This window comes from Pristis pectinata, chromosome 5 (assembly GCF_009764475.1).
Source record: "Pristis pectinata isolate sPriPec2 chromosome 5, sPriPec2.1.pri, whole genome shotgun sequence".
In the NCBI taxonomy this organism is placed as follows: Eukaryota; Metazoa; Chordata; class Chondrichthyes; order Rhinopristiformes; family Pristidae; genus Pristis; species Pristis pectinata.
This window is the reverse complement of record NC_067409.1, coordinates 69,837,520-69,858,897: the sequence shown is the minus strand read 5'-3', so window position 1 is coordinate 69,858,897 and position 21,378 is coordinate 69,837,520. Positions and strand designations below refer to the sequence as shown.

At 46.0% G+C, this 21,378-nt stretch overlaps 1 protein-coding gene across 1 annotated transcript in view; it reads right to left on the bottom strand.

The window, feature by feature from the left end:
• Positions 1–21,378, bottom strand: part of trak1a (trafficking protein, kinesin binding 1a) — a 216,031-nt gene that overhangs the window by 127,505 nt on the left and 67,148 nt on the right. Inside the window, exon 2 of the mRNA XM_052015442.1 lies at positions 10,336–10,634. The gene's annotated coding sequence lies outside the window, so the exon portion shown is untranslated. The remainder of the gene's footprint in view (positions 1–10,335; positions 10,635–21,378) is intronic.

Genomic DNA, 21,378 nt, shown 5'->3' with positions numbered 1-21,378 from the left:
CTCTGTCTCACTGGGACAAATTTATCCCTAACATCCTGCATGAGATCCCTGAATAATGACCACATCTCCATAGTACATTTCCCTTCAAAAATGTCATCCCAGTGTCAGAGACTTTTTCCCAGTGTGACAATGGCTAACACGAGGGGACATAATTTTAAGGTGATTGGAGGGAGGTATAAGGGGGATGTCAGGGGTAAGTTTTTTTACACAGAGAGTGGTGGGTGCATGGAACACACTGCCAGCAGAAGTTGTGGGGGCAGATACACTTGGGACATTTAGACTCTTAGATAGACACACAAATGATCGAAAAATAGGGGGCTATGTGGAAGGGAAGGGTTAGATAGATCTTAGAGCAGGATAAAATGTCGGCACAACATTGTGGGCCGAAGGGCCTGTACTGTGCTGTAGTGTTCTATGTTCTGTGTTCTAACCCAGTATTCCTTTGAGCAGCTGTGTTCGAGTCCTCCCCTACATCAGTAAGGGTATCTGCCTCTCCCCCTTTCAGGCAATGGGTCTGCCTTCCATCATCTGTCTTCTCTCTAATCCTTCTTTTAGTTCCTTTGTCTCTGTTACTGACCTCTCTGCTAAGAGATATTGCCCCAAGCTACACCTCTCATCCTCCTTTGTTCGAAAGGAAACTATCGCAGCCTCACTAATCTCTCCTAAGGAGGAAGTGGAGGGGCTCAGTGGATGGAATGACGAGCCTGTGATGGGCTGGGCAGTGTTTACCACTCTCTGCAGGATCTCATCACAGCCGAGAGAGGGACAGTTTTGCCAAACCCGAGGTGAGGTGGTATTGTCAGCGGATGCATCAGGCAGGTGGGCACATGGTGATGAGGCTGTTGAGCACGGAGAAGTGTGGGGACACCACTGGCAAGGATCCACAGTTTGGGGGGGGGGGGGGGGTGGGGAGGGTGGTGGGAGAAAGAGAGTTGGGGGGAAATGAGAAGGTGGGGGATAGAACACCCTAACTTGGTCAGGTGAGTGAGAGAAGCAGCTAGACAACAGGAGGGCATTTCATGACCAGGAGCTGCAGCCAGGAAAATAATCGCCCCACCAGAGGGCAACAGGAGGGCAATGCAGAGGGACTGGGCAGAAGGGCACATGATCTATCCATGTGGGAAACAGAAAGTGAACCACCTGCTTTAGACAAACTGAAGAGCAAGGACAGAGAGGAAAATAGCCCAGATCCAAAGTGCAGAAGCACAATTTGGTCAATGACTTCTCAACAAGCTTGAAGATTAGATCAAGTCTAAATTATTACAATAAAAGATTTACCTGACAGGGCACGAGCGTGTATGGACATAAGGGCAGCTCAGGAATGTCTCTACAGATCCACAAATGCACCTAATCAGAAGATACAAGGTCCCAACTAGCTTGGCTTCTCCACTCATGGAATGTCTAAAGTAACGCAGTGCCACACACTCTGCTGACATTACCCAATTTTATTAACAGGAATGCCTAACCAATGTTGTCTGTGGCTGTCCAAAGCCCAATGTGAAAAGGGTGACAGTGCACCTCAGCAAAAACTCACCCATTCACAAATGAGAACCACACACAAAACCCCCGCAGAAACTTCCAAGGATTTTGAGAAACACTGCACATTTCCATCCAGCTGAGTGAAGTACAGAAACTGGAATTGTACACTCCCCCAAAAGTACACATATGCTGGATGGGAAGTCCAGAGCTCTCAATGCTCAGCATAAGACCACACTCAGTGGAGAACCATGTGATAGAGCAAAAGGTCAGAATGCTGCCAGTTAAGGTGATACTCCCCACTAAAAGCCCAATTGTCAATTGACAGACTTGGTTGCACAATCAGTTCAATTCTCCATCTACTCTAACTAAATTTTTGTAACATTGTCAGAATTTCCCATTTCTTTCAGTTTCTTGATTTCGATTCATTTAAAAGAGATGCACATTGAATGATGGAAAAGTATCTGCTGGAGGACCTCAGCAGGTTGGGCAGGATTGATGCAGTTTATTGACCCAAAACATCGACAATTCCTTCTCCCCCCACCAACAGATGCTGTTCGACCCGTTGACTTCCTCCAGCAGATTGTTTGTTGCTCCATATTCCAACATTTGTTTCAGATGGAAAAGTACCCATTCTTTCCTTTCAGTGTTTTTCTTAATTTTTGACTTCTCTCTCCATTTGTTTCTCAAACCTCATTATTTTTTGGTCTCTAAATTCCAGTGCGGAACCTTGGCCTTGTCCATGCCATCACCACTTCCATCCACACCTCCGGTCCAGCCTCAGTCCCCCAGCCACACCGTGTCTTCTGAACTGCCAGATTCACTGTTCCAACCCTCCTTCTGCTGTCTGCCCTCACCACATCCACTGGGAAAGTCTGGAATGAGTGTTCTGGGGGAGCTGGGCAGGCAACATCACGGGGGATCAGCTGATCTTCAGGATGGCACAGGAGAAAGTGCGAGAGTCCAAGCCACGCAGCTCCTGGACGGGAGCATGTCTGGAGTTTTATGGGGTGAACGTATGCCCTGTGCCCGTCTGCCCCTTCCTCATCATGGTCCCCCATTCTGAGGTGGATTAGTATGAGGGGCTTGAGTAACACTGAGCACAATACACCCAGGACACCCACAGAGCTGCATAAGCAGCAGACGGCTCACTTCACTGGAACACACAGCACCCATACGTACTTATCCAGCTCAAACCCACCAACACCCATGCCCCTCCCAGACACAAGGGCTAGAGGAGCTGAGCCCCTCCCCACCGGAGGTGCCTGCAGGCTCACCAGCTGCTAAACCTCTCCAACAGTCAAGGACATCTAAAACCTATTCAGTTTAATTGAAGACACTGCACAACACCAGCAGATAATTCAAATGGTTGAAGCACTTGCCTGCACTGGGTCTCGCCCAGGGTCAGCAACAGGAGGTGGAACCTGCTGCCCCCGCACCTTGCCCGAGGGTCAAAGGTGAAGTGCCCTGCCTGCCTGACCCCACCCAACACACCAGCAGCAGTGATGCCAGCATGGGGCGAGACCACTAGAAAGGTGCTTCCACTCCAGGTGTATTTGCAGCCTGTCCCCACTGGATGGTGGTGTTGGCCAGGTGACTGAACCAACAACGGACCTAGGGCAAGGGTGGTCACACCTCCTCCAGTGGACCAGCTGTGGGACACACACACACCACTCCAGTGGACCAGGGGTGGGACACACACACCCCTCCTCCAGTGGACCAGGGGTGGGACACACACACACCACTCCAGTGGACCAGGGGTGGGACACACGCATACACAAACCTCCAGTGGACCAGGGGTGGGACACACGCATACACAAACCTCCAGTGGACCAGGGGACGGGGAGGGGCAGGGGGAAATTTAAAAAAAATCACACACAGATCCTCATTCCATCGCTCCATTTACATGCTGACACTCATGAGGTAACCGTCTGATTTAATCCCACGTCTCACCTAACCCTCATCCAGAGACACAGCGCAGTGCCCCAGCAGACACATCGTGACCTCATCCGCACCTCTCTACCCCTCCACCCTCTCTCAACAGCCAGGCTGTCCAACATCGAACACTGGAGGGGTGACAGGGAGGGAAGGGGAGAGGTTTTACATTCACCCCATCACCTACTCCAGCCCTGAGACGAGCTCAGTCCCTCTCCCCACGAACCGCCCTGGCAGAAGCAGCACTTCACCCGGTTCTGTACTCCACCCATCCCGGCAGCCAGCGTTTCAACCTTGCCCATCCACAGATCACCCCTGCCTCAGTGCATCTGCTGCTGAATCTCCCAGTCAGGCTCATCACACCCTGGGCTGGTCTTGTCTCCACACTCTGAAGCTCATCCACAACCCCGCTGCCCCCATCCAAACTCAGACTGACCCCCCACCACCACTCCCTCACTCTGATTCCTCTGCTCACCAACCTCAGCACCCTGACACCTGGATGAGCAAGGCCTTGATTTTAAGATTCTCATTATTTTACCTCCCTCCATGTGGTCTCACCCCTCGCTCTCTCTCTACTCTCCATTCCTTTGAGACCTCTACAATCCACCAATGGTCCTCCCCAGTGTTCACCTCTCCAACCCATGCCTTCAGCTGCCTGGGCCCTAAGCTCTGAAATACCCGCTCTGAAAGCCTCCACCTCTATTTCCCCCTTTGGTTAGTCACACCGCACAGAAACAGGCCCTTGCAGCCCACTAACTTGGCACTGACTATCAATCGTCCATTACTCTTTCTTGATTGAACATTGGCTGTCTCCTCAACTTTCTGTGGCTCAGTGTCAACATCTGTTTGGTAATAGTCTTATCAAGTAATCTCTCATGGGTTGCTTCCGTAAAGGCATCAAACATTGTTGTTGAACATTACCTTGACAATGATTCAACTGTCTAAATGTACCAAATCTACAGTGCTGTCTTCAAGAAATGCAACTGTTGCCATTTTCTATTGTGTTACAGAAACTGGGACTGCTTTTCTTCTAATATCATCTTTCCACTAATATCACCTATCTCATTCCACTCAAACCAAAAACTCGAGGTTTCAGATACCAGCAGATCCTGCATCAAAGGGACAGTGGGGAGACACTCCCATGCACAGGTTAAACCAGGATGGAGAAAACATCCTGAGCACTAACGGTGTACCACAGGGCTCTTTAGTAAACCCAAATGAGTTTACTTCATGCGGAAGGGATGAGTTTCAGGCATCACTGGCATCCAGCACATTAGTGAGAAAAGAACTGTGGTTCTCACTCACCTCTGAGTCAATAGGTTGCAAGCTACAGAGACGTAAGCACTGAATTCTCAACTGACTATCCAGTGCAATGTTGTGGGAGTGGCGCACTGAGGTACCATCTTCAGGATGGGATACAATACCACAGCCCTGTCTGGCCTCGCAGGCAAACAACACGGACCCCAAGACATGAGGATTTGTCCCCCATGCCCTGGGACACCATTCATCTCCAATCAGTGTCTATGGAAGTAAACCCTGCTCCCTGGAAAAATGACAAGCACTGTAATGTCAGAGATGTCATCTCCTGGATGAAATGTGGAACCAAATCCATCTACCCTCCCAGGTGGACATCAGAGATCGCATGGCACTATTTCAAAGCACCTGCCAGTCCTCCAGTGTCCTGGCCAGCATTTGTCCACAGGCCAAGTCACTGAAACATGCATCCTATTGGAGCTTGCTGTGCATAAATTGGCCACTATGTTTCCCAGATTGCAACAGTAACCGTACAGGTTAAAAAGCCCTGCATTTGTGAAAAGACCAATGAACATGTGTCTCCTCTTGAAATCCTCCATTTATACCAAATCCAAAACCAGTGTAAACAGTCCCAAAGGTGGAGCAATTTCTCGAAGAGTGCACAGCTAGAACCTAATGATCTTAGACTGCAAAGATCTAATCTAACTGGAAAACAAAACATCTCTAATGCTGTGTGCATTATTCCATTACATGGCATGAGATTTGATGTGGTGGCTCATCACAGGTCAAATAGGGAGACAAAGCTGATGGCAAAAACAGGACAAGCTCCTGTTACAGGGTCTGCATTAACTCACCCAGAGAGAATCGATGGTTTTGCATACAGGTTGTCCCCAGGTTACAACAGGGTTCCATTCCCGTGAACTGTTCATAACCCAGACAGTTCCCAAGTCGGAAATGTGGCTGCGAACTGAGTTCCCACATGGCAGAAGTGGCCTACAGCTCTGAAGCAGCTGGCAAATCAATCCCACCCGTCTCCCAAACACACGCTCGAATTTACAGGCAGTACACAAGTTGGGCATTCGTAAGCTGGGGAGGACCTGTACTGAGACGTGTGGTTCTGCACTAACTTTCATCATTTCCACTGTAAACTAAACAAACACCAATTGATCACAACTTTGTTTTAAATTTCTCATTGGTGTAAAGGCCAGCATTTACTGCCTGTCTCTAACTGCCCTTCAGAAGGTGGTGATGAGCCACTGCCATCAACTTCTTTCAGTGAATTTGCTTCCACAGTGATGTTGAGTTAAGATTCAACTGCGTCAGAACTCAAAAATTAAAAATTTTACAGCATTATACAAACGTGGTTTTAAATAAATTACATCAATCCCCTTAAGCTAAACATGAGACATTAAAGTCCAGGGAAACTTTGCAACACAGGCAACCCCGTGTTATGAAAGGGGTTGTGTTCTGAGAAGACTGTCCACATTGAGATCTTCCGCAGCGCAAAGCCGAATCATCTATGCATTTAAAGTAATGCAAGTTGAAACAAAATTATGTGTTTACTGTTTACTTTCCTTCTCCCCACAAAAAATTCTTTAAGAATGAATATTATTCCATAGAACATAGAAAAACTACAGCACAATTCAGGCCCTTCAGCCCACAAAGCTGTGCCGAACATGTCCCTACCTTAGAAATTACTAGGCTTACCCATAGCCCTCTATTTTACTCAGCTCCATGCAACTATCCAACAGTCTCTTAAAAGACCCTATCGTATCCGCTTCCACCACCGTTGCCAGCAGCCCATTCCATGCACTCACCACTCCGAGTAAAAAACTTACCCCTGACATCTCCTCTGTACCTACTCCCCAGCACCTTAAACTTATGTCCTCTGGTGGCCACCATTTCAGCCCTGGGGGAAAGCCTCTATCTACACGATCCAATACCTCTCATCATCTTATATACCTCTATCAGGTCCCCCCTCATCCTCCGTCGCTCCAAGGAGAAAAAGGCCAAGTTCCCTCAACCTGCTTTCATAAGGCATGCTCCCGCATTCCAGGCAGCATCCTTGTAATCTCCTCTGCACCCTTCTATGGCTTCCACATCCTTCCTGTAGTGAGGTGACCAGAACTGAGCACAGTACTCCAAGTGGGGTCTGACCAGGGACCTATATAGCTGCAACAATACCTCTCGGCCCCTAAGTTCAATCCCCGATTGACAAAGACAATACACCCTATGCCATTCTTGACCACAGAGTCAACCTGTGCAGCCGCTTTGAGCGTCCTACGGACTCGGACCCAAGATCCCTCTGATCCTCCACACTGTCAAGAGTCCTACCATTTAATACTATATTCTGCATCGTATTTGACCTACCAAAATGAACCACTTCACACTTATCTGGGTTGAACTGCATCTGCTACTTCTCAGCCCAACTCCGCATCCTATCTATGTCCCTCTGTAACCTCTGACAGCCCCTCCGAACTATCCACAACACCCCCAACCTTTGTGTCATCTGCAAACTTACTAACACACCCCTCCACTTCCTCATCCAGGTCATTTATAAAAATCACAAGAGTAAGGGTCCAGTACAGATCCTGAGGTAGAACCACTGGTCACCAACCTCCACGCAGAATACGGACCTTCAACAACCCCCCTCTTTGCCTTCTGTGGGCCAACCAGTTCTGGATCACATTGCAATGTCCCCCTGGATCCCATGCCTCCTTACTTTCTCAATAAGCCTCGCATGGGGTACCTTATCAAACGCCGTGCTGAAATCCATATACACTACATCTACTGCTCTCCCTTCATCGATGTGTTTAGTCACATCCTCAAAAAATTCAGTCAGGCTCGTAAGGCAGGACCTGCCCTTGACAAAGCCATGCTGACTATTCCTAATCATATTATACCTCTCCAAACGTTCATAAATCCTGCCTCTCAGGATCTTCTCCATCAGCTTACCAACCACTGAGGTAAGACTCACCGGTCTATAATTCCCTGGGCTATCCCTACCCTCTTTCTTGAATGAGGAAACAACATCTGCAACCCTCCAATCTTCCTGAACCTCTCCTGTCTCCATTAATGATGCAAAGATCATCGTCAGAGGCTCCGCAATCTCTTCCCTCGCCTCCTACAGCAACCTGGGGTACATTTCATCCAGTCCCGGCGACTTATCCAACTTGATGCTTTCCAAAAGTTTCAGCACCTCCTCTTTCCCAATATCTACATGCTCAAGCTTTTCAGCCTGCTGCAAGTCCCCACTACAATCCCCAAGATCTTTTTCCGTAGTGAATACTGATGTAAAGTACCTCTGCTATTTCTTCCGGATCCATACACACTTTCCCACTGCTGCACTTAATAGGCCCTATTCTTTCGCATCTTATCCTCTTGCTCTTCACATACTTGTAGAATGCCTTGGGGTTTTCCTTAATCCTGCCCGCCAAGGCCTTCTTATGCCCTCTTTTGGCTCACCTAATCTCCTTCTTAAGCTCCTTCCTATTAGCCTTCCAGATCTCTAACGTTACCTAGCTCTCCGTACCTTTTGTAAGCTTTTCTTTTCCTTTTGACTAGATTTATTATAGCCCTTGTACACCATGGTTCCTGTATCCTCTCGTGACTCCCTTGTCTCATTGGAACATGCCTATGCAGAACTCCACACAAATATCCCCTGAATATTTGCCACATTTCTTCCGTACTTTTCCCTGAGAACATCTGTTCCCAATTTAATCTTCCAATTTCCTGCCTGAGAGCCTCATAATTCCCTTTACTCCAACTAAACGCCTTTCTAGTCTGTCTGTTCCTATCTCTCTCCAGTGCTAATGTAAAGGAGATAGAATTATGATCACTATCACCAAAATGTTCACCCACTGAGAGATCTGACACCTGACCAGATTCATTTCCCAATACCAAATCAAGCACAGCCTCTCCTCTTGTAGGCCTATCTACATAGTGTGTCAAGAATCCTTCTTGAACACAGTTAAACAAGTCCTCCCCATCTAAACCCCTCACTGTCTGGGAAATTAAAATCTCCCATCACAACAACTCTGTTATTCTCACACCTTTCTAGGATCTGCTTCCCTATCTTCTCCTCAATATCCCTGTTACTATTGGGCGGCCTATAAAAAACACCCAGTAAAGTTATTGACCCCTTCCTGTTCCTAACCTCCACCCACAGAGACTCCGTAGACAGTCCCTCCACGACGCCCATCTTTTCCGCAGCCGTGACACTATCTCTGATCAACAGTGCCACTCCCCCACATCTTTTGCCTCATATCTCAAAGTTTTGGGTAGTGATTTGAGAATTCTGTAAGGACAAATTTCCATAACCTGAATGACTGTAACACAGGGTTCACCTGTACCTGCTTAAGAAAACGTAACCAATAAGAACCTGCAGGTACGTGGACTAACGAAGCTCACAAAACAATCCTAGCAATACAATAGCAGACTTTGCTCAAAAATGGGTAAATAAACCTTCAAAAACATCACAGGACAACCTGGGCAAATGTGGGATCAGGAATGATTGACCTGGCCCACAAATAACTTGAAGACAACTTCAATAAACAAAGGATGATCTTGTCCATAAATATGGCATCAACTAAACTTATCTAAGAGTTGCTTACCAGCATTGTTCACTATTATAGGAAATACATACAATTAATAATTTTAAACTTAGTTAAATCCCTAAACGAAGTATCAACATATATTAAGCAACCCATTAAAAATAGTACAAAAATGCATCAAGTTCAGGGATTTATCTAAAGGATGAAGTGTTTCACAGCTGCAGATGTAACTCTTGGCATAAGGTAACATCCACTTATAAGTTATAAATATATACTTGTAGGAGTTTGCAAAGATTGGGAACTATCTGCCTCAGGAATTATATGCAAAAGCTAAAATTAATATAGTAATTTTAGAAAAGTAGATACTGTGGTTGATGCCTGTTGATTTTATGTAAACTCCTGTAACAATCTCTACCTATTCACGAATTCCCTCTCCACATTCTGTAAGATGATGGGGTGTGTTATTCAGAAATATCACAGACTCTTGTGATATCCGAGAACTTTACCAGCTGGCCGAACTTAAACTCTAGAGAGCAGTGAGAGCTCAGGATGGTAATTCTTTGAGGGAAGGAGAGCTTAAATTTTGTCTCCATCTCTTAGGTCTACCTGTTCAATCCTCAGACAACAAAGGGGATATTCCAGATGGACTCCTGAACTGGGCAATTCCAGGGAGAACAGGGTGGATATGAGTGCTCACACAGTGATGAGGCTCCAGGTTAGGAAGGTGGAGGGGAACGTGGGTGTGGTGAACCCTCACATCTGCTACCCGCGGTCTTCTTGGTGGAAGAGATAAGGGACTCTTGGACTGTTGGATTAGCCTGGGCGAGTAATTGCAGGGAAGTTGGTAGACAGTGCACCAGAGGTGGAGGGGGGGAACAGAGAGAGAGGGAGGGGAGGAGGAGGAAGAGGGAGGAAAGGAGGGGAGGAGGAGGGGGGGAGAGAGGGGGGGAGAGAGGGAAGGAGAGAGAGAGATTAAAGGGTGGGGGAGAGTGGGGAAGTTGCAAAGTTTGGTCGTGTACAGGAAGTGGTCTAGTGTTGTTCCCACTCCTCCGTTCCCCAGGCCAAAGACCACAAGAAGAGTTTGCATGAGTGCAGCACCGAATGCTCAGTGACATACCGGTAATGGTGCAGGCATCCTTGTGCTCCTCACCATGGGCAGCATCTTCTGGCTCTCCTGCCTCCCTCACGTAGTGCACCTCATGGGTGCCTGTGTCACAGGCTGGCAATGGGCGATCCGACAGCTCTGGGGCAGACAGGGTGTCAGCCGAGATGTTTCCACTGAGGGCTGTGGTGTCCAGTTTGGCAAGTTTCACTGGGTCCAGTAAATGGCCATCAGCAGGGCGATCGCTGGCCCCCGGATCAGGCCCTGGGAAAACCACTCCTGGTACCACGCCTGTCCTGGTATCCTCGGTACACCTGAAAGGACAGAGCACACATCATCACTCTCCAGACCCTCACTCCCAGACCTACCATCACTCTCAAGAGTTTCCCTATCACACCATCACTCTCTAGACTCTCCCTCCCAAGATAAGGCCGTAACTAACAAAAAGTGATTTAAACAACCAAAGACTGATCACAAAGCAGAAATGTGCTTCAGAATGGGATGGAAAAGCTTTTGTTGACCTCCTGCCCTCCATGCCTGTGGAAGCACACTAAAAGACCTCAGGATACCTGGCAGCCATTTTCAACAACATAGAGCAGTACAGCACAGGAACAGAGTCTTGGACCTACGAGGTTATGCCGAACTAATTACTCTAGTAATTAAACACCTAACTAAACTAATCCCTTTTGTCTACACAATGTCTATATCCCACCATTCTTGTATATTCATGTGCAAATCTAAGAGCCTCTTAAATGCTTCTATTGTATCTGCCTCCATGACCACCCCGGCAGCACATTCCAGACACCCACTACTCTCTGTTTAAAAAACTTAGCCCACACATCTCCTTTGAATTTACCCCTTCTCACCTTAAATGCATGCCTTCTAGTATTAAACATTTTGAACCCTGGGCAAAAGATACTGTCTGTCTACTCTATGCCTCTCATAAGATATCTTTATTAGTCACATGTACATCGAAACACACAGTGAAATACATCTTTTTGCATAGTGTGTTCCGGGGCAGCCCGCAAGTGTCACCACGCTTCCAGCACCAACATAGCATGCCCACAACTTCCTAACTTTTACATCTTTGGAATGTGGGAGGAAACCGGAGCACCCGGAGGAAACTATCAGGCCTCCACTCAGTCTCTGCCACTCCAGAAAAAACAACCGGAGTTTGTCCAACCTCTCCCCATAACACATGGCCTCTAATCCAGGCAGCATCCTGATAAACCTCTTCTGCACCCTCTCCAAAACCTCCACATCCTTCCTATAATGGGGGCGACCAGAATTGAATGCAAAACTCCAGATGCAGCCTAACAAGAATTTTATAAAGCTACAACACAACTTCCTAACTCTTAACTCAATGCCTCAATTAATAAAGGCAAATATGCTATACGCCTTCTTTACCACCCTATCAACCTGTGCAGCCACTTTCAGGGAGCTATGGACTTGGACTCCTAGATCCCTCTGTACATCAACACTGTTAAGGATCCTGCCATCAACTGTGTACTGTCCCTTTACATTTGATCTCCCCAAATGCAACACCTCACACTTGGCCAGATTAAACTCCATCTGCCATTTCTCCCCCCCATATCTGTAACTGATCTATATCCTGCTGTATCTTTTGGCAATCTTCTGCAGTATCTACAACACCAATCTTTGTATCATTTGCGAACTCACTAACCCACCCATCTACATTTTCATCCAGTCATATATATCACAAACAACAGAGGTCCCAGTATGGATCCCTGTAGAACACCTCCAATCACGGATCTCCAGCCACAATAAGTCCATGGATCACTACCCTCTGTCTTCTATGGACAAGCCAATTCTGAATCCAAATGGCCAAGTCAGCAGGAATGAACGTCCCATGAGGGACCTTGTCAAACACCTTACTAAAATCCATGTAGACAACATCCACAGCTCTACCTTCATCAATCACTTTCCAAAACTCCATGGAGTCTAGAAGTGTTCTCATGCACTGGAAGGTAGTAAAGAAAATCTATTAGAATTTTTGAGGCCATAACTAGCAGTAAGGATAGGGCATATTTGGGCTTTCAGAAGAATTTCAAGAAGGTTCTACCACAAATCTAAATTCCATGGGATAGGGCATAATATAGCATGGCAGACTGAAGACTGGCTAAAAGACAGAAAATGCACAGGAATAAGTGGGACAATTTTGGTTGGGAGGACCCGGGATTGGGTACCTGATCACAATCCACAGCAATAATGTGTGAAATACCCAAGTACGAAGATGACGCTAACCAGGGGACATTGTGGATTGTGAGGAGGTGCAGAGCGATTTCAGAAGGATATTGACAAGCTAAGTGAATAGGTGAGGTTGTGGCAGATTGAATAAAAGGTGAATAAAATGTGAGGTCAATCACATTGGTAGAAAACAGAGAAGCAGAGCTATTTTGTAAATGCTGAGAGACTGAGAGGTGCTGGTGTTCAGAAGGGTCTGCATCAGAGACTGAGGGGTGATCTCATAGAGGTATAAAATTACAAGGGGCATAAATAGGGTGAGCAGTCTTTTTCGTTTTGCAGCGTTGGGGTATTGAAAACTAGAGGACATAGTTTTAAGGTTAGAGGTGAAAGGTTTAATAAGAACCTAAGGGGCTACTTTTTTTTTACACACACAGCGGACAGTAGATATATGGAACCAGCTTCCAGAGAAAGTGGTTGAAGCAGGTACATCAGATACATTAAAGAATTATGTGGACAGATATATGGATGACAATAGTTTAGAGGGATAAGTGCTGGGAAACGGGATGAGGAATAAATGTATAGGCCAAAGGGCCTTTTTCCATGCTGTAGGACCCTGCATGAGTTGTACACGGTTCACTGAAAGTTAACGTGCAGGTATAGGAAACAATTACAAGACCAGATAGTACATTAGTCTTCATTGCAAGAGGGTTTGATACAATAATTGAGACATTTTGCTCCAATTATACAGAGCTCTGGTTAGACTACTGTGTACAGCCTGGCCTTCCTCCCAAAGGAGGGGTGTACTTGTGATGGAGGGAGTGGAGGTTTACTCCTGAGATGTCCTCTGAGAAGAGATTAAGCCAACTGGGCCTATTCTCTCCATAGTTTAGAGGAATGGGAGGTCATCTAATCAATAATCTGAATTTCTTACGGGGTTTGACAGGGTAGGCTTGCAATTTAATGTTTCCTCTGCTTGTCGTGTCAGAACCAATGATCAAAGTCAAAGTTTATTGTCGTATGCACGTACATGTATGCACAGCTGCAATGAAAGGCTTACTTGCAGCAGCATCACAAGCAAAATAATATCTCACAATAGTCTCACAATAAGGGGTCGGCCATTCAGGACAGAGATAGGGAAAAGTTTCTGCACCCAGAGGTTGTGAAACTTTGGAATTCTCTGCCCAAGAGTGCTGTGGAGGGGTTGATGCTGAGTACATTCAAGACAGTATCTAAAAATCTACCTCTGGAAGGAAATCAAAGATTATGGGATTAGTAAAGGAACACTGTATTGGTGGTTAAAAATCAGCTGTGATCTTACTGAATGGTGAAGCAGTCTTGAAAGGCTGAATAGCCTCCTCCTGCTCCCCTCTTTTAGCTGACAGGAGTTTTATGTCCAACAGGCTTCCCCAATGAGGCAAATTGTGGTTAAACAGTATCCGAGGTCACCGTTAATGTCAAAATAATGGCCTATAATACTGTTAAACTTGACTATTACACAGGTTTCTCAATGTGCACCTGAAGCAGCAAGTGTCAGGTAGATCGTGTTTAACGTCAACCATCCATGCACATCATCACCAGCACCGCAACAACTCTCTGGGTTAAGAAAGATCTTGTTGTTGTGCAAGCTTCCGTTTCACTCTGCCTTAAACCATGTATTACAGCATCAGCAATTGCAAGAGCTACAAGTAATCACAGTTACCCAAAGTGGTAATTAATTGCCATGTCTTTATACACAGGCAAGACAACAGGACACATATATAATTAAAGCTCAGAGTCATTGGCCAAATGTGACTAAAAATAAACTAGATATTCATTATCCTAACAGTAATATCTGATACATCTGTCACTTCTGTGAAAAGCCCATGTCAGATCCACGTACGATAAATACCATTGAATGTTTCCATCCAAGTCATGCACTGGAAGCTTTAATGACACATCCAAGTGTGTCAATGATCCATAAGTCAATCGTTTGAGGTAGAAATGCCAAACTGCATTCTAGCTGTGTGATCCGCCTGTGGGTGTGCAAAGAGGGCGAAAATGATTCAAAAATCCTCAACCAAACAAGTTGAATCTTATCTACAAGGTGAAACTGTACTGCATCAGGATTTGGAAGTCTCAGTCCATTCAGATGATCATGCTGTTAAACTACTCAAACATGCATTGCACAAAGGTGAAATCTGTCATCTATATTTAAACCCTACTTCGTAAACTGTTCCATTACCCAAGATCACAAGATTGGCCAGAGTCTAAAGTGACAGCTCACTCCATGTGCTCTGACCATCTTTCTAACATGCCCACCATTGGCCCAAATCAGCAAGTTGTGTGTATCCCACTGTAGAAACCCGAGCACTGAAACGTGGACTGTCACCCCGGCCTGCTCTCAGGCAGACAAACAGAGTCCTTTGATAATACTTCCCCTCGAACAACAACATAGTGTGAGCATTTAAACCCCTGGAGAGGTACAAGTCTGGTCTCCCAATCAGCAAATGATGGTTCAAAAGATTGGATCCTGAGATGTTGCAATTACCCAAAGAAGAAATTAAGCAGACGAGGCTTGCATTAATATGAATGAGGGGAGAGCTCTTTGAAATTTTTTTTTTAAAGACAGGGCTTGATAGGGTGGATGCACGATTGATGCTTCACCCAGCTGGGTGTCTAGAAACAGGAGACAGCCACTTGGGACAGAGGAGAAGAAACTCCTTCACCCAAAGGTCAGTGAATCTTTCACATTCTTCTCCAGGGAGGCTATGTTGACAATTCCAGACAGCGAGTGGTAGATTGTTAAGATATTCAGGGAATTGAGAGATGTGGATGAATGCAAGAAAGTGGAACAGAGGGAGATCAGCCATGGCAGAGCTGATAGGAAGTGTCAAATGGCCTACACTCCTGGTTCACATCTCACATCCCTGCCTTCCTGTCACTGAGCCAATTTTCTATCCATGCTGTTACCTTGATGATATGAGCACTTTATCAATGCATCCAAATACCACAGGGGCTTCATTTCCCTCATCAACCCTTTTTGTTACATCATCACAAAAGTTGCAGTTGGACACAATTGGCCTTAAACGACTCCTTGCTGGCTTTCTCTCATTCATCTACACTTGTCCGAGTAACAAATAATTCTGTCCAATTATTTCTTGAACTTTCCCTACCTGGTCTGTGTAATTAGGTTTACCCCTACACCATTAATTGCACAAACCTGTAACGTGTGCAATTTTCTAGTCCTCATGCACCATCCAACCTTAACCCCTCTATCATATCCCTGCACTGCTCAGAACATATGTAGGGGATGGGAGGTTTAAGCATTTTGTAAAGTGTGTTTTGTTCCTTCTCTTTGTACACTTCGAAACTGAGTTGTCATATGAAGATCAGTATCAATTATATCTTTAATTGCCATCATTATTAGAAGGTAGCAGCCTGGCATTTATTTACTGCATTCTGCTGTCATTAAAACAATGTTGTGTCAGCTTAACTTGGTTTGGGAGGCTTACAAACAACTCTGAGATTCCCAGAACAGCATTGGTGGGTTTCCTGTGGAATACCGTATTACATCAGTTTATTGAACTGTTGCAAGGCCCCACAGTTACTTGGCCTTGCAGCTGACACCGCGGGCAGCCAGCTCAAAAAGGTCATACTGCAATACAAGCAGCACTCTTCCTACTACTGGGAAGTGTTACTGCTTAAAGAAGGGATATTACATTGCTGCAGCAACACACAAGATGCTGGAGGAACTCGGGGGGGGGGGGGGGGGGGGGGGGGTGGGTGCACATCAGGCAGAGTCTGAAGAGGGAAATGGACAGTTGACATGTTGGGTCAAGACCCCTTCATTTGGGCAAGGTGAGTGGGTCTCAACGCCAAGTATTGACTGCCCATCTCCCAACACAGAGGCTGCCTGACTCACTGAATTCCTCCAGCATTTTGTTTGTTGCTCCAGATGCCAGCATCTGCAGTTTCTTGCATCTCTGCACTGCATTCCTGGGCAGGGATGGAAGACAGCTGCCACTCCTAGGGACACTGGGATCAATACGAGAAACAGGGCCTGATGGAGACATGTTTGAATGTCCCTTGTACAAAGGAGCTCCCGAGGCAGGAGAACGTAGGGTGGTCTCTCTCTGGAGTGCCACGACATGAGTGTAGTCTATGAATGCCAGGAGAAAGCAGTCCAAGTACAAGACAAGGGCCTGTACAGAAGGTCACAAAATACAGATGGAGTGCTAGCATTTTAAACAGCATAGTTTCAAGATTGCAGCAGCTGATTCTTGTGGTTTTTCTGACTAGCAAGGTTGCTCATCAGGGTGGAGATGAATTCTGGGCACAGATCTACTGCTGATGTCACACGGGGCCAGAGGAAAGTTTCCAGTACATAAAGGATCCGTAACCAAAGTTGGGAGTCGAGTTTCCTGATGAGAAGTCAGGGGCCAACAGATGGGCGTGATATTGCTCTGCTACAGGGTGAGTCGATTTTCAAATACACAAGTTCTGTTTAGGAGTTAACTGGCCTTTGTCACTGAATACTGAGAATCTCTGAAGGAAGCTTGACATCCCTCAGCTCTTTTGCCCACAAAGTTAGATTTGCAAACATTTCTTAAAAAGCCTTGCATGAGTTATTTAAGAAAAAATTACTTTTCCAACCAAACATCTGAATTCTGAAAATTTAAAGATTTGGCCCATACTCCAGAGATGGGAGTGTAAAAATCTCCGAGGGGTACTGAGAGACCTCTAGACTGTTGGAAGTGTCATCTGTCAGGTCAGATGTTCCACCACGTTCTACCGAGTCATTCAGGTGGACATTAAAGATGGCACAATTTGAAAGAGGTTTCCCCATTTAGCCCCGTGTTTACAACATTAAAATCAGAAAATTAATTTTAATACTTGAATTCCCCATCCCCTCTGAACTATCAGTATGGGCCAAGTCTTTACATTTTCAGAATTCAGATGTTTGGTTGGAAGAGTAATTTTTTCTTAAATAACTCGTGCAAGGCTTTTTAAGAAATGTTTGCAAATCTAACTTTGTGGGTAAAATAGCTGAGAGATATCAAGCTTCCTTCAGAGATTCTCAGTATTCGGTGACAAAGGCCAGTTAAAGAGAGGCCCAACTGAAGTTTGAAAAGCAACACCTCATCTTGTGTCTGAGCACGTTGCAGCCTGCAGGGCTCCGTGCTGAATTCTTCGTCTCTATCAGTCATCCATCTATGACGTTAGCTCAGCTTGTTTGTTTCTTCCCCCCCTTTTATTTGGGAGTGGAGGACACGTCCAGTCTGCCAGGCACATTCTCCTGCTCTGCATTTCACAAGTCCCACCTTTTTTTTGAGGACACAAGAACAAACTCAGTGGGTCGAGCAGCATCTATAGGAGAAAAGGAATTGTGGACGTTTTGGGTCGAAATCCTGCATTGGAACCCTTTACTCCCACAGAAGCTGCTCGATCCTTTGAGTTCCTCTAGCAGATTGTTTGTTGTCTGTTCCCACCCACTAACTGACCCAATTGGCCAGATAACCTTGTTTACAACTTATCCCCACGGCCACCCTGGTTTTACCCTATCAGAGACATCCCCCTCCCGCACCTCCCTGCAGCTTTTTGTCTCCTTTCCCGTTCTGACGAAGGGTGTTCAACCCAAATCATTAACTCTGTTTGTCTTCCCACAGATGCACCTGGCCTGATGACTTAACCAGCATTTTCTATTTTTATTTAACATTAAATCAGACTTTTGATCACATTGTCATTTGTGGGAGTTTACTGTGCCCAAACAGACACCCACATCTCTTATGTTACAGCAGTGACTACTCATGACAATACTTCAGTGGCTGTAAATGATTAAGAATTCAGTCAAACATAAAACTTCCATTTGTGGCTTCCTAGCAAATCATGGACAACGACCAACTAGTCCCAGACGATCTCATTGCTCCACACACAGTACCTCCAACATTACACAAGGCAGGCAGAGAAGCAACAAAATCACCTATTGTTGCACAATCATGCGCAACTAATTTATTCAAATTGATCCTGAATATTCTTCCATTTTTGTTCTCCACTGTTGAAGGAAACAAGGTAATGATTCATCTCCCTACTCAAATATCAGTGTATTATTTAGCATTTCTTCTACACTTTATATCTTTACAACTTGATAATCACCATGACTAATTGTTTTTAGTGCTCAACAAGCAATTATTTTAGGTCAATGTCACTGACAATTGAATCACACAGCTTTCCAAGATTCTGTAATCTGCTGGAGTATTCAGATAATATTTCAACCTTTCAGCTGGGTCGGCACAGTGGCACAGCTGGTAGAGCTGCTGCCTTACAGCACCAGAGACCTGGGTTCAATCCTGACCTCCGGCACTGTGTGGAGTTTGCAGATTCTCCCCATAACCCTGTGGGTATCTTCTGGGTGCTCCAGTGTCCTCCATATCCCAAAGATGAGGGGTTTGCCCCTTGTGAGTAGGCAAGTGGTAGAATCTAGGAGTTGATGAGAATTTGAAGAGAATTACAAAAAAAAATGGGATTTATGCAAGATTAGTGTAAAATAGGCAGTTGATGGTCAGTGTGGACTTGACAGGCCGAAGGCTATTTCTGTGTGCTCTCTCTCTCTCTCTCTCTCTCTCTCTCTATGACTCCAACACTCTCCAGTTTTTGCAATATTCTCATAAGTTCTGCCTTTTTTTTCCCCTCTTACACCTGTAAAGTTTTCTTCATGTTTAAGTGAAGAACTTGTATTGGAGCATTCCATTTCTGACCCAAAAGATTCAGGAAGGGAGAGTGGGCTTTCATTTAGTTATGGAAGTGTCATTTTTCAGGCTTATAAACACAAACAAATCCACTTCGAGAAAAAACTTATGATTATGACACAGAACTCACAGTTGCAATGACTGCAAAACCACCATCCTTCCATAAACCCTAGAGTGACATTAGGAGCTCACAGTTAAACAGCAAAATCCAGGGCTTGCTGTCAAACCCACAGCCTACGTATCCAAAGCATCATCCTCCGCCACTTCCACCCTCTCCAACGGAACCCCACCACCAAGCATATCTTCCCCTCCCCACCCCTTTCTGCCTTTCACAGGGACTGATCTCTCCATGACTCCCTTATTCACTCCTTTCCCCCACCCACCCACACCCATCCAGCTCCCACAATGGGAACTTTCCATTGTCCCTGCTGTAGGTGCAACACCTGCCCCCACACCATCTCCGTCACAGGACCCAAACAGTCCTTTCAGGTGAGGCAGAGATTTACCTGCACCTCCCTTAATATCATCTACTGCTTTCGGTGCTCCAAGTGTGGCCTCCTCTACATTGGTGAGATCAAATACAGAAGGTGACTGTTTCACAGAACACCATCCGTAACTGCGATCTGCATCTCCCTGTTGCCAGTCGCATCAACTCTCCCTCCCACTCCATCACTGATATGTCAGTCCTTGGCTTCCACCACTGCCAGCAGAATTCTAAGTACAAACTGGAGGAACAGCACCTCATTTTCCATCTTGGAAACTTGCAGCCTAACGGCGTGAACACTGAATTCTCCCACTTGAAGTAATCCCCACAATTCCACCCCCCACCACACCCTCTCCCAACCATACCTCTTTTCTTCACTTTCCCAGCCTCTCTTTTTTCTACTCCCCCCCCCCACCTTTTTCCTCCTTACCTTTCACCCATCCCCTGGTGGATCTGCTCTCCCCTCCTTCCCCACACCTGCCCATCACTATCTCTTACCTGCATCTACCTACCACCACATTGTGCCCACCCTGCCTCCCCTCTTCTGTCCACCCGTCATTGCTCTACTTTTCCCTCCTATATATTGGGCTTCTCCTTTTCCTATCTTCAGTCGTGAAGAAGGGTCCTGACCAAGAACATTGACCACTTGCTTTTCTCCACAGATGCTGCCTGGCCTGCTGAGTTCCTCCAGCATCATCATGTTTTTCATCTTGCTGTCAATCATTTCCCGCTCTTACACAGTAGACTTCAATGCTGCAACCTGAGCACCAATAAGTTGATGGAATTTTGACTCCATGTGAACAGTGCAAAGACATTAGTCCCTGCTGCATGAGACGTTACAGAGGACTCATGACGTCATAAACTACAGCTCAATCCCATTTGTTTTATTCTCTCCACACACCCTTCAACACTCCCCTTCTACCATTCATCTCTGTTGAACCACCTCTGACTCCAAAAGCTAATTTTGTCAATGAGGCATCGCTTCCACCCTTGCAAGATAAAAATTACTCAAAATTATTTTTAAAATCTTTGTTTTACAGCTTCTAACTTAATCCTGGTTTACAGCCCAATCTGTTTTGCTTTCTGTCAAACATTTCCAAGTGTAACTGAAAGTCAGTGGCTGAGAGCTCAGTATGGTGGGGTTACTTATTTCACCTGATCACACTTGCTGGAGGAGGCACAGTCGAAGAAATTAGATCAACTGATGCAAGGAACATAGTTCCCTGGTCATTCCCGGAAGCCATGCATTCGGCCCTCTGGTCCAGTGCCCCATGGAGTTAAGTTCCATTCTTACCCTTCTAACCGTCAGCAATTGTGGGGATTACTTCAAGTGGGAGACAGGCAAGTCGGTCACAGTCAGGAAGGGGAAGGGGAATAGTCAGGTACTAGAGCACCCCTGTGGCTGTACCCCTTGACAATAAGTACTCCTGCTCGAGTACTGTTGGGGGAGACAGCCTACCTGGGAGAAGCAACAGTGGCAGTGTCTCTGGCACAGAGTCCGGCCCTGTGGCTCAGAATGGTAGGGAAGGAGAGAAGAGGGCACTAGTGATAGGGGACTCTATAGTTAGGTGGGCAGACAGGCGATTCTGTGGATGCAAGTAAGAAACTCGGAAGGTAGTTTGCCTCCCAGGTGCTAGGGTC